The sequence below is a fragment of the Crassostrea angulata genome, unplaced genomic scaffold, assembly GCF_025612915.1.
Source record: "Crassostrea angulata isolate pt1a10 unplaced genomic scaffold, ASM2561291v2 HiC_scaffold_257, whole genome shotgun sequence".
In the NCBI taxonomy this organism is placed as follows: domain Eukaryota; kingdom Metazoa; phylum Mollusca; class Bivalvia; order Ostreida; family Ostreidae; genus Magallana; species Magallana angulata.
Genome location: NW_026441810.1, coordinates 230588 through 245371, shown reverse-complemented (window position 1 = coordinate 245371; position 14784 = coordinate 230588). Strand labels below are relative to the sequence as shown.

At 35.3% G+C, this 14784-nt stretch overlaps 1 protein-coding gene, 1 long non-coding RNA gene and 1 other non-coding gene across 3 annotated transcripts in view; all 3 read right to left on the bottom strand.

Moving 5' to 3' along the window:
• Nucleotides 1-14784, bottom strand: part of LOC128169908 (uncharacterized) — a 319330-nt gene that overhangs the window by 161313 nt on the left and 143233 nt on the right. The window lies entirely within an intron of this gene.
• Nucleotides 4771-9217, bottom strand: LOC128169910 (uncharacterized). The gene is made up of 4 exons (XR_008241625.1): nucleotides 9127-9217; nucleotides 5437-5522; nucleotides 5126-5229; nucleotides 4771-4907 (listed from the first exon to the last, which is right to left on the bottom strand). It is a non-coding gene; the product is annotated as an uncharacterized LOC128169910 (long non-coding RNA).
• On the bottom strand, nucleotides 13004-13076 carry Trnat-ggu (transfer RNA threonine (anticodon GGU)). The gene has a single exon. It is a non-coding gene; the product is annotated as a tRNA-Thr (tRNA).

Sequence of the window (14784 nt, the reverse complement as noted above, 5' to 3'; positions counted from 1 at the left end):
TACAATATCGTATGATACGATATTATATAAATAGTGCCTGTTTGGGAGGGTAACAGTTGAAATTGACACCCCGAGAAAACTATTGTCAACCGACGCAAAGCGGAGGTTGACAATGGTTTTCGAGGGGTGTCAATTTCAACTGTTATCCTCCCAAACAGGCACTATTTATTTTGTTATACTGAATGTCTTAATTTTTAAGAAAATTTTACTGCTTTTATATAGGAATAACGTGAATTCTACAGCGAACCGTACGCGCATAATTTTCGCGCATGTAACATTTTTTAATGTTACCCGTTGCTAAGTGCGTTGCTAACGCTGAGGGTAATAGAAAATATTATTAACTGCGTCTTAACCAATCAGATTTAAGTATTTAACATGAAAGTATAACAATATCTATTACACGTGACCTGTTCCAAAAAACTTAACCATATCCAGCATCTGAGACCTACGGCTTAGACATAGCATTCAAGCCCGTCAGGTGCATCAGTATAATAAAACGCACCATCCATGGAAGTCTGGTGTAGTTAGGACAAGTAATAACTAAGATATGATCATCAGAGGGCACCTGTTTCAAAAACTTTAACCAGCTCTAAAAACCTTAACCTCCCCAGCATCCGAAACCTATGGGTCAGATTCAGCATTCAAGCCTGTCTGGTGCATCAGTATCATAAGACGCACCATCCATGGAAGTCTGGTGAAGTTAGGACAATTAGTTACTAAGATATAATCATCAGAGGGCACCTGCAACAAAAACTTTAACCAGCTCTAAAAACCTTAACCTCCTTCAGCATCTGTAACCTATAGCTCAGATTCAGCACCCAAGCCTGTCTGGTGCATCAGTATCATAAGACACACCATCAATGCAAGTTTGGTGAAGTACAGACTAGCAGTAACTTAGATATTGCTATCAAAGGGCACCTGCAACAAAAACTTTAACCTGCTCCAAAAACCTTAACCTCCTCCAGCATCCGAAACCTGTAGCTCAGATTCAGCACTCAAGCCTGTCTGGTGCATCAGTATCATAAGACACACCATCCATGCAAGTTTGGTGAAGTACGGACCTGCAGTAACTTAGATATTGCTATCAAAGGGCACCTGCAACAAAAACTTTGGACGCCGACGCCCAAGGGTATAGCATAAGCTCCCCCTGACATCGTCTCAGTGAGCTAAAAAGTATTTGTATGAAATTCGCACAATCTAAGCAAGCGAAAGAAAAATGAGAGTAACAGAGGAAATAAAACAATTTTTAGAAATCAACGTATTTTGTATAATCATACCTTGTTCATTATTGCATTAATGTTCAGGGAATATGAAGACTTATTCCCCAAGAAAAACAAATTTCCTGCGGCAGTGCCCTGGAAAAAATATGATTTTTCTTGGAGAAATAAATCTTCATATTTCACTCACCATCATGCAATATATGTAAACTATAGTCTTTCCCAAGTTATTGATTCCATCACCTTTTGATGATTTTTAAGAAAAATACTTATACCTGTGAAAAAAATACAGTTGAAATCGATAAAAGGGAATATATCCAAAATATCTTCATTGAACAATTATCATTTTTCACTCATAAAAGTTCACAGGAATGAAAACAAATTTCTTACGGAGATTTATAATGGGAAAAGTTTACATCTTTTCTCCATTCGGAAGTACTCGGGATAACTCGCGCAATTTTTCAACATTATCATGCCGGCTTCTTAATGGCTGAAACAATGCAAAATTCTAATAGACTTTCAAATTTTGGATGTGTATTGAAACCTAAAGCGGTAGAGGGGGCGTTTCAAAACAGATAATTTGGACATTTTTCATATTAGTGGATGAAAGTAGTTTGAGCACAAAGGTATTTATGATTATCCAAATATCAAGCAAAAAGTGCTGGAAGCAAAAACTCGGGACAGAGTATAGCTGTTGAATTGTGGTCTGAAACAGAGATGCTTATACAAGGTATAAATACTAGTGGCAAAGCATGGCATATTACTGATAAGTCGAGCAATGATAGTAAAACGTTGCAAGATAACATGAGACATGCTAAGCAACAGACTCATGGTCACACAATACGCGCATGAACAACTGCGATTCATCTTACGATGGTTACCAAGTGATTACCAAGTTTGGTTGAAATCGGCCCAGTGATTCTGGAGAAAAAGATGAAAATGTGAAAAGTTTTCAATGACGACGCCAACAGACAAATTTTAAGCAGAAAATCTCACTTGAGCTTTCAGCTCAGGTGAGCTAAAAACTAATATTTTTAGAACGAAATGAGAATTGTTACATACCTGAATTCAGCCATTCACATAATGCCTACCCATTCATTTCTTATTACAATGTTTTTCTTCAAGTCTTGGTGTCTGGAATCAATAAAATAGTCTGTTTACTACTTGTTTCTTAGTATTAGTATCATGTAAATGATAATGAGTCAAAAATTATATTGATTTCCTTATAAGGGTAGATTCTACCTGGGTTTTAAGAAAACCTCCTAAAATTGATGAAATACTAGTAAATTAATTAAAATATACATGCTTTGTACTGACAAATTTGTAAAAAATGTTCATGTCATAAACATTTATTCATTATTGATTCTGATAAGCCAAACAAGATATCTGTGAGCCAATGCTCAAAAATCTGTTTACAATACTTAAAAAATTTGCTCCACACACAACATCATATTCTTAGAAAATGTCTACAAGTGTACAGTTCAATATAAATCATGGCAAAGAAAGGACCAAATGGCTACATCGACATCTACAAAAAAGGAAACATTCCTCACAACAAGGGCCAGAAGAGTACAGGGACCACCAGTCCAGTCAAGTGTCTATGTCTTATCAGTAGGCTGAGTAAAGAAGAGTTCAGGACATTGTACAGAAGCAGAAGGATGGAATATTTCATACAGTTAGCGATGCTGATCACAGAAACAGTCAATTAAATGAAGATTTTGCGACCCGGGTCAAGTGAAGTGAAGTCGGGAGACTCGTACATGGATGCAGAGTCACCGAACCCCAATGCCAAACTTTACAAAGTACTCCATCATGAAACAAGAGAAAAGCTGTCAATGTGACAGCAAACCAGGTTTTCTTTTGTGTGGACATTACATGTATCTATAATCCATTTGTCAACCCTGAATTGATGAACATTACCTATCCAGGGAAATGGGGTGCCCTATATGCATAATTTTGTTTCAACAGCTCATACTGTTTTCATAAATTGTCAGAAATCAAAATCCTAGCAAAATGCACACCTCTGATATATATGTCCAATTGATCTGACTAAGTTCAACAGCTGGTATTTTTTCATAAATAATCAAAAATCAAAACACTCAAAATATGCACACCTCTAATATATGTCCAATTGATCTGCAAAAGAACAAATTCATATCTTGAAAACTATAGGAGGAGTTAACTGTACAATAGGGGTACCCTACATGCAATGTTTTGCCGAAAAATGACCAAGTTTAACAGCTTGTATTCTTTCATAAATTATCATAAATCAAAATCCTAGCAATATGCACACCTCTGATATATGTCCAAATAATCTGCAAAAGAACAATTTCCTATCTTGAAAACTGTAGGAGGAATTTTCTGTACAATAAGGGTAACCTTTTGGCAACTGCCCGCCTGTCATTATCACCATATCAATAACCAGATTTTTCCTTTAGAAAACCCAGTTAAAAACTGCAAGCTATGGAACAATCCTTTTAAAGAGCACTCACAGAAATTCCTGAACTGTGACGAATCAATGGACTGGAACCAGCATGGGGAGGAAAAGCAATGTCTGGCATGGATCCTTTCCATTTGATGTAAGAAGTGCCATTACACCAGTCACCATGAAAAGCTTTACGAGGAAGTCAGTCAATCAGGAAAGGGACGGAGAGCCGCACAGCTTAATGTTGCCATGGCTGTTGGCCACTTGGCTACCAGCCTTACAACAAAGGATATGCATGGTATACTTCTAGGCACAAACATTGACCCAGCATCAGCCACCAACATTCATCAGACCTGCAACACAGTAGGCCAAATCATCACTGATTTGAACAAAAACAGCATAAAGAAAATAAATCAGGACATTCAAGAGCTTAATGAGATATGTGGATTTGCCAATACACCTATAAGAGCGGATGAAGATGCCTCGTTTTACAATGCCACCTTCAGTGCGATCAGGAAACTGCCACACAAGTGACATACACTTTAAGGTCAGACAACATGTTCCTCGAGAATCTTTTTTGTATCTCCTCGTTATAAAGAGTTCCAATAAAAAATATTAATTTTATAATTACTTTAAAAATGATCAAAATTTACTTAGATGTGGTTATATGTCTAGATGGTCGAGTGGTTAGAACCGTGGCAGCTCACTGTCAGAAGCGTTTATAGGTTATAGAGGTCGTGAGTTCAAAGCCCCGCCCCGGCAGAGATGTAGTTCTAATATAGTGAATATCGCTGTGGTGTAGATGAATTTATTTTTATATCAGCAATTCAAGTGTATTTTCAAGAAGATTATATAGGAAATTGCATACTCTAGTATTTTGAAGAAATGCTTGGGAAGGTACCCTAATTTTTTGCAAGAAGGCTTGTCAAAGTAGTAGTAAACCATTAACAATTTCCTGGAAAAAGTTATCTAAAATTGAGGAACGTGTCGTCTGACCTTAAGTGAAAATGTTACCAAGAAGAATGGTGTGGCTGCGTTTTGTGGCAATAAACTATGCAAGAAAGGCACCTATTTTAGAACCAAGGAAAAGGAAGTTACATGCCTAGGACATGAAGACTGCATTGCAACCATTCCTCCTGAGATCACCATAGAAGATGAAAAGAGATGGGCTGCGGAATGCATCGTTGAGCTGCAAAGTGATGACCGTCCACTTGTCATTTCCCATTTCACCAGTGATGGAGATAGTGCTGCTGCTTCTGGTGCATCTGAAAAGCAAGGGCATATGATTGAAAAACTCAAAGACCTGCGCCACTTCTTTGACTCTCAAAGAAAACAGACTGCTAAGTCTCCATTCAGGAGTGACATGTTTCCTGGAAGAACAAAAGCTATGAGAGAACCCATGCAGAGAAGTTTTGTTCTGGACCTAAAGCTTAGATGCAGGACGGAGTACGAAAACTCTAAAATCACTACTCCGGAGACTTACCTTTGAAGAAACAGGCCATGTCAACTGCTGTCAGTTCCATCATCAGCTGCTACCAAAGACAGTGCGGAAATTCCTGCCAACTTTATTCCTTTTCCTGTCGCGGACTGAAAAACAACAAGTGGTACCCTTCAGTGTTGCCTCATGACTTTGAATTGAGCATGACAGAAGAAGACGGATGCTTGTTAAATATCACACTTGCACACAAAAATCAGAATCTCTAAACAGGGCATACTTATAATTAAAATCAAATCCAAAATGTATTCCTAGTAGTAGAAATTTTGAAAGTAGAATACATAAAGTTGTGCACTCACTCAACCAGGGTCATGGACATTCAACATTGGAACTTTGTGAATCTGTAGGGGCACCTGTTGTCAAAAGAAGTAGAGTGGTCCATCATCTAAAACAACAGAAAATTGGGCAAAATTACTTTAAATGAAACAAAACTATAATTAAAATATAAATTCTACAGATCTAAAAGATATCAGCTCTACAATAAAAAGTCTAAAGACACTTAACGTAAATCCCCAACAGATCCAAAATTAAACAGGAAGTAGCAAAGTGTGGAAAGGGGGGGAAGATCATCATGGGTAGGTGGGTAGGGGGTGTATGTACAAGGGTTTTTCGGAAATTATTGAGACAGCTGGAATATTTCCCCTTCTAAATGATGAATTTTGGTGAAAATTGGCATAAACATTGAAGAACCCTCAACAAGTAATATTAAAAGAATATTTAATAGTTTGTTTAGTTAAACAAGTCAGTGGTCGGGGTATCCGGCGCAGTATGAACTTGGAGATTAAAAAACCTGAACATCTTCTTTCTAAGTTTCCGCAGACTTACAGCTAATGATAAAAGAAGTCAAATTAAATAAGTTCATTTTGCTATTTTCTGCAACTATTTTTTGATCGTTTCACTTAATATGTTTGGGTTGAAATACAGATATACAGTGGGGCCTCAGATATCCAGATGCCAGATAACCGGACGCTTCAGTTTACGGACGATTTTATTTGGGAACAGATTTTTTATATGTTATTTTGTCTCATTTATCCAGAATTCCGCGTTCCGGATCTGGACAGTCTGTTTTTACCACAAAACACTGATTTACTACTAATCTTGCTTCATTTAACTGGACAGTAAAAATTGATGATACCCTACTCAGTACAAAAGATTACCCCTGTCAATTAAGTTTCACACCTTTTTTACGTGCAAGACCCTCATGAGTAGCTTGTATAAACACACTGACTTCCCAAATCACTTTCAAAATTTGGAAAATTGCGAACAACAGTGTATCTTACACATATCACACTTGGACACAAATAATTTAGCTAGATTCGGTTATCATCAATGTCCGGTTAATATTTCATGACAAAATAATAAAATAAAGCAGAGTTCTTTATATCTATAAAAACGTTCATATCAACAGACAACTCTAGCATGTGTTGCTATATGGTATGAAAGGCAAAAAAAACTAGTATCAACACTGGGAGCCATTGTACATACAAATACATTATCATTCAAGACAACAATAGACACATTTCAGATATCCGGACGCTTCACTTATCTGGACGATTGGACTTGGGAACGAAAGTGTCCGGATAACTGAGGCTCCGTTGTATTACAAATAATTTAGAGAACAATAGAAATTTAACAACGACTTTACCTTAAATTTTGACTTCAAAACGACGCAGCGAATATACATCAAACTCGTGGAAATCTCAGAAGAAGACCTTTTAAGGCCACGTAATTGCTCAGACAAAAACTAAACAATGACAAGAGATGAAGAGCTTCAGTTCAACATAATATTTTCACTGATTGCTTATCTAGAATTAAGAAAAAGGAACTATATATTATCAAAACAACTTTGGTTGGATTTTTCTATAGCGTCACAATCATTTCTGTCAGCAATGTCATGCATGAATAATTATAGACGCCGCCGTTGTGAAAACTTTATGATTGGTCAATTCCTTTTCTTAGGCGGAGTTATCAGTACATGCTTATGCAATGCCATAGCTGAAGGATTTCTCAGAACAGTTCATTTTCCCCCAATATGGAGTCATTATCGACTATCCCCTATGTTTAAATTCTGTGCAAAACTCTCTCTCTCTGTAAACGGGCCTTAAACCATAGCCTCAAGCTACAGTCCAGAGTACGGCGTTATTTTTTATAATATTTAAAAATTGCATGTGCTAAGCGTTCATTTCATGTAAATACCATTAATGCATAATGCACATGTATTACCTACTAACTTGCCAGTCGAAGTGAAGTGATAGATCGATTCCTACACTTTTCGATCGGCAATCGACAGTCAATAAAAGAATTGAACGATGGTGTGAAAGAACGAGAAGGAAGTGGAGAGTGCAAGGGGGTTTGTATATGTGCATCTTCATTAGGCAAGTGTCCGATTCGTTTCTCTTCTGTTGCCCTATCACTTTCGGTGTAAATATACTAAAATATCCCCAAACAATTTACTACAGATTTCTTTATTTTACCTGTCTTTGAACCACCGGTCACCAGCTCCATACATGTACACTGGTTTGTTTACTTACATAAAAAATACAGCTCTTGATCCGCTTTCCAAGTTAAAGGTTGTTTAATCATTAATGGGAGAAAGTTTGGGCCAAGTAAAGTTACAATTATTAACAGTTGTAAACTAAATGATTTAAATGGATTATTTGCACAAAATGTGGTATGGTATGATGTAAATCTTTTTTTAAAAAGCGTATTTTTTATGCTCAGTAAATTGCCGTAAAGTTTTTTGTACATGTAAGTATTGTATGCACTATAGCTTTATATTTACTAACCCAAAATTTTTACACAGAGCTACAGCTATATATGTATGTACCGTATGTATGTTTTATCACAAGTGTACACATACAAAAAATAGCCCAATTTCGACAGTCACGAGTACCCATGTAAATTTTTCATTCTCTGATATGTTGTTGTTCTGTCCGTGCATAATTTAGTCTGAGTTAACCAGCAACCAATCAGCGGTAAGCTGAATCCACCAATAAAAAAAATTGTTTATGTATGATGTAGTTGATAGAATTAAACATGACGCATCGGAAAAGTCCAACCAAATCGGTTATAGTAATGACAAGTACATTTTACACACTAACTGTTGTGATCAGTTCTAATATACTTCCAAACTGACTACAGTAGACATTCCCAGTAAATTGACTTTCGGGTAGAAATAACTCAAATTTTTTTCCACAAAAAAATCAAGAATTAGAGAAAATGTATATTAATGTAAATGACAACATTTTAAAATAACAACAAAAGATGAGAAATAAAGAATTCTTATTTCTGTTTGTTTGTAATGCTTTTAAACACAAGAGCAATGAGAAGCGTTAAAATGATGTTGCCAAGAGTTTGCGATTGCGCCAAGTCACAGGACTAGGGCATGTTGATCCACTTACCAGGAATGATCTAATTATGCCATGGACAAGAAACTTTTCACATTGATATACCAGGGGTGCGTTTTACAAAAGAACTTACAACTTATGACCAACTAAATAAATGATAATTAATCACGAACTAATCAATATTTTATTCTAATGGCTGTAAAATATGATTGAAATCAAAATAGTTGTAAATAAATGGTTTTATATAAAAATTTTTCATTAAATTGAATCCATGAAACTGAAAATATTTACGACTTTGTCATTAGTTGTTTTGTAAAATGCATTCCTGATTTACGTTTTGATGAAGTTTCAAGGATTTTTTGTTTTCCCCAAAAGAATAAGAGAAAATGTCTCAATAATTTCTAAACAACCCTCGTAGTTAACATGTATGAAATGTTCGTTATACCTATCATGTGAATTTTGTATTACATTTAATGATTGCTATGTTTTAATAATGTGCACTGAATGTATGGTAATGTGTGAATGATGAGTGTGTGTAAAATGTGACATGTCCTTTCATGAGGTACTCTCACATGTAAATGTTATATTTTTTATTGTTCATCTTATTAAAATGATTTCAAACCATTATCTTGATTTTCTTACCTGTCTGATGTACACAACAAAGAAGACTGAGACAATTGGTAGAAATACGGGTATACAGGTGTCAAATTTCACTGTTGTTGACAAGACAGCATCCCACATTGTTTATCCGCCATTTTTGAACTTTATCAAGGGAGACTTCTCCTGAAATTAGAAACATAGGTAATCACAGATTACAAAGCTCACCGAGACGAGGCATCACCTTTATGAGACATCACCTTTATGAGACCACCTTTATCACATTAGATGAAAATCATACTTTATGATCTTGGATATTCATGGATTCTGTTTTGACACAAAATCATATATCATCTGTTAAAAAATTATATGATAATCATATGTTCATATGTTAGTCAATATAAGAATATAAAATTAAATATTGCATCCTATCATACAATATATATCATATAATACTATACAAATATAGCCCTTTCATGAGGTAGATCCATAGATATATCGACTTCACAGAAAAGCATATCGACCGAGCACGAAGTGCGAGGTCGATATGCTTTTCTGTGAATGCGATATATCTATGGATCGACCGAGCGAAAGGGCTACATTCGTTATATTATTTTCGAAGTCTTTTTTTACATATCTCCATCCTTCGTTCTAGCTTCCATGTAAAATTTAGCTAGCTTTTCGCACTCGAAATTTACGAAGTCTCGGCTCTCGCCTTTCGACTCGAGATATTCCCGAAAAAGCTTAACAGCTGTTGCAGTTACCCTGTATTAGTGTTCCTGGCATAAACATTTTCCATTATAACTTTCATTTCCGCGTCATTAATTTTCGCAAAACGACCTTTCACTTTAACGTCTGCAACTTCCATCTTTGTTGTTTGTTAACGCGGAGAGAATTTTGATTGGTTGGGGTGAATCACGCCAGCCAATCAAATTCATTTTAACATTAGAGCAAAATTTCCCTTATCTATATTTAGAAAGTACAGGTCAATCCGAGTTTTTAAAGCTTATTTTTAGAATGTACAGGTCAATCCGCATTTTTATACCTCGAGACGTGATATCAAAATAACCAATGATAAAATTCGTTATAATGCATGAATATAATATAATAAAATACTGTAATAAACAAAGATGATATTGTAAGTATGAAATGACGTTGTATTGTGTTAAACCTTATTGTATTTGATCACATAATACAACATCATTATATAAAATACAATATTGGATTATAAGATACAATATCATATTACATAATACATCATAACATTGAAACATATGGTATTATATTGTATAATATAGTATGATATTGTATTGTATGATATTGTATAATATTTGATACATAATATGATATTGTATCATATGAAACAATATAATTTGATACAACATTGTATCTTGTTATACTTTTATGTTAAATACTGAAATCTGATTGGCTAAGACGCAGTTCATAATCCGTTCTATTACCCTCAGCGTTAGCAACGCACTAAGCAACGGGCAACATTAAAAAATGTTACATGCGCGAAAATGTTGCCCGTACAGTTCGCTGTAGAATTCACGTTATTCCTATATAAAAGCAGTAAAATTTTCTTAAAAATTTAGACATTCAGTTCGCGTCGGTTGACAATGGTTTTCTCGGGGTGTCAATTTCAACTGTTACCCTCCCAAACAGGCACTATTTATATAATATCAAATTATACAATCATGTGATAATTTAAAAGTAAAATATTATATAATACAATATTATATTATACATATTGTATCATATGATACAATACTATACAGAACAATATCATGATACAATATCATATAATAAAATATCAAAAAAATTGATACAATATTTTATCGTATCATATAACTTTTTACAATATAACATATGATATTATATTGTATCATATTAAACAATAGTGTTTTATATCATACAATACTTTATCATAGGAATAATGTTATATCATTTAACAACAACCACATCTATCTATCAAGCAGGTTTATGTGAGGAAGGAGATTTCTGTAGCATCCTTGATAATGGAGACCAGGCTCTGCATCTGAAGCAACCTTTGCGTTTCATTTATAATATAGTTAAATCAACTTTGCAAGCTATCACCTATAAAAAATGTGACCTTTTTCAAAAAACTAAACCTCATACAGCATCCATAACCTATGGCTCAGATTCAGCATTCAAGCCTGTCAGGTGCATCAGTATCATAAGACGCATCACCCATGCAAGTTTAGTGAAGTTAGGATCAGTAATAACTAAGATATCATCATCAGAGGGCACCACCAATTAAAACCTTAACCACCTCCAGCATCCGCAACCTATGGCTCAGATTCAGCATCCATGCCTATCTTGTGCATCTGTATCATAAGACACACCATCCATTCAAGTTTGGTGAAGTTAGGACCTGTATTAACTAAGATATATTTTTTAGCATCCTTGATAATGGAGATCAAGCTCTGCATCTGAAGCTACCTTTGCGATTCAATTATATTACAGTTTAATCAACTATGCAAGTTTGAAATAGTACAATTATCTATGTAACATGTGACCTGTTAAAAAAACTTAACCTTATCCAGCATCCGAAACCTATGGCTCAGACTCAGCATTCAAGCCTGTCAGGTGCATCAATATCATAAACGCACCATCTGGTGAAGTTAGGACAAGTAATAACTAAGATATCATCATCAGAGGGCATCTGTTTCAAAAACTTTAACCAGTTCTTTAAACCTTAACCTCCTCCAGCATCCGAAACCTATGGCTCAGATTCAGCATTCAAGCTGTTCAGGTGCATCAGTATAATAAGACACACCATCCACACATGTTTGATGAAGTTTGGACCAGGAGTAGCTAAGATATAATCATTAGAGGGCACCTGCTCAAAAAACTTAAACCAGCTCCAAAAACCTTAACCTCCTCCAGCATCCGAAACCTATGGCTCAGATTCAGCATTCAAGCCTGTCAGGTGCATCAGTATCATAAGGCACAACAACCATACAAGTTTGGTGAAGTAGGGACGAGTAGTAAATAAGATATTATCATCAGAGGGCACCTGCAACAAAAACTTTAACCAGCACTTAAAACCTTAACCACCTCCAGCATCCGAAACATATAGCTCAGATTCAGCATTCAAGCCTGTCTGGTGCATCAGTATCATAAGACACACCGTCCATGCAAGTTTGGTGAAGTACTGACCAGCAGTAACTTAGATATTGCTATCAAAGGGCACCTGCAACAAATACTTTAACCTGCTCCAAATACCTTAACCTCCTTCAGCATCTGAAATTTAGGACCCAGATTCAGCATCCAAGTCTTTCAAGTCCACAAGTAGGTCCAGATGCATCATCCATGCACGTTTGGTGAATATAGGACAAGTAATAGCTTAGATACAGGACCTGCAACAAAAGCTTTAACCAGGTCCGGATGCCGACGCTGAGGGTATAGCATAAGCTCCCCCCGACTTCGTCTCGGTGAGGTAAAAAATGCAGTTTAAATAAAAGTTACATGTTTTTTTCATCAATCATATTGAAACAAAAATGTTTTAAGGTCTCACACAAGGAATTAATTTCACTTTATGTTACTATATAGCTTTAATTAAGTTAATTGATTAACTATACTATCAGCATATAATTCATGAAAGAGAAATTATAGTTAAATGCTTCAAGAAAAATTTTAGATCAGAAAAATAATACCTTATGTGGCTTCTAAGAGAGATAATTGATAGTAAACATACCTACCCTCAAGTACACATGGGTTCCACATGTTGACAAACAGGCTTAGCACCATCCAGTAAGTAGCATCATGTGCATCTAAAAAATAGTTCCATTGAAATTGGTGTAACAACTCCACCAAAGTAATAATTCTCCTAGCCACCGAGTCCAAAATCAAAATTCAACATTTCCTTAACATATATGTCACAGGTGGTGAAAAGTCTAGTCTCAACCGGGACTCGAACCCAGGGCCTCTGGCGTACCGTGCCAGTGCTCTAACCACTGAGCTATTGAGACCCGATATATTGACTGACAGTCACACACCTGTGAACCAGGTGACATATACATATTACAGTCAAACTTGTATTAAGCAGTCACCTGCGGGAGGCACCCAAAGTGACCTCTTAACAGAGGTAACCTTTGAATAGAGACTTGTGAATTTGCCAACATCAAATTCCTTTTTAGAACAATTATTCAATTTTATTTTAATTATATACTTGATATTTAGCATAATGTATCAAAATGATAGATAAAGTAATTGATTTGATGTTTTTATAGTATCTATTATATTTACAAATAAGTAGAAATACATTACAATGCATTGTGCATGCAATTTTTATATTTCTTTAAATTATTGATACTAATACTATTTTCATGTGTACCGTATATATAGAAATCAAAACTTTTCATACAAATCAACAATTACGTTTTTAACCGACCGTATCTGAACTCAAAATCATATTACTAAATCAAGCAATTTTCTCTTGCATCGCCGCGGACATTTTTGACACCTGTACTTCATTCATGTTTATAAAACAAACATATTGTTATACTTGTTTAAACAATTCACTTGATTCCCATTCGTATCTGATCTGCCAATTATGTATTATAAATACATCGATTAATTTGGTTTCTCTCGCCTCAAGCGTATAATAATTGCTTACATTTATTACCCGACATTCAGAAGCCATGTTTAAAATCCCCAGGTGTAAATCATGTGACCGGCCAAAATGGCCGCCTAATGCATGTGGACTGTACAGTTTCGGATCAAAATACGATGACCGCTGACCACGTTAGACAGGTGACCGCTCTTTTGAGGGCAATTATATAGGATTTTTCATCGGGAGGAAATAAAATGACCGCATACGAAAGGTGACTGCTTAATAGGAGTGACCGCTACGGCAGTTTTGACTGTACATTTAAAAAAGTCTTGCTGGTTACTTCAAGATTCTAAGACAATAGCAATAAAATTGCTACAGTTTTAAAAATTTTGTAAACATTTTGTCCTCTAAACAGAAGCAGATTAACATACAATTGAATAAAACCAGGACAAAACTCACTTTTTTTCCAAATTTTGTGTAAGCGATTTCTCAATAAACTACTTGACTCAGATTTATTCATATATTTCAATCTCAAAACCACTTGATACTGGTATAAAGAGACTATAAAATACATTAACATTTAAGATTTTCTAATTCAATAACAAAAACATACATGAAAATACATGTATAAAGAAAAGTAGCCTCGTGTTTTAATAAATGTGAAGTACAGCAACTACTGGGGGAGCATATTTGTTATTTTCTAATAAATGAACATGATTTTTTTTAAAAACAGTTCTTAAAAAGATATATATTGTGGTGGTTCTGGCGATAGCGGGTAGAAATTGCCTGGCTACCGCCTGAACTTGCTGACACGACGATGATGTAATTACCCTTTGCCTGTCTTCCAAGAGACAAGACGTGCTTAATTGCTCTGTGTATTGTACCATTCGTTTACTTTTCTCTATGTGTTAGTAATCACCAAATAAAGATCATATTACATACCCATAGTGTCTTCTCTCTGTGGCATCACCAGCGACCTAAAGTAACGGTTAGGCAGATATGCTATATTGGTGCTGCTAGCTGAGGATATTTTGCCTCACAGGCACATGGAGACGGCATTTTGGATTTTTTTAAAATTATATATATGTTCGAAAATATAACTTTTAAGGTTAGCTTTTCTTGTT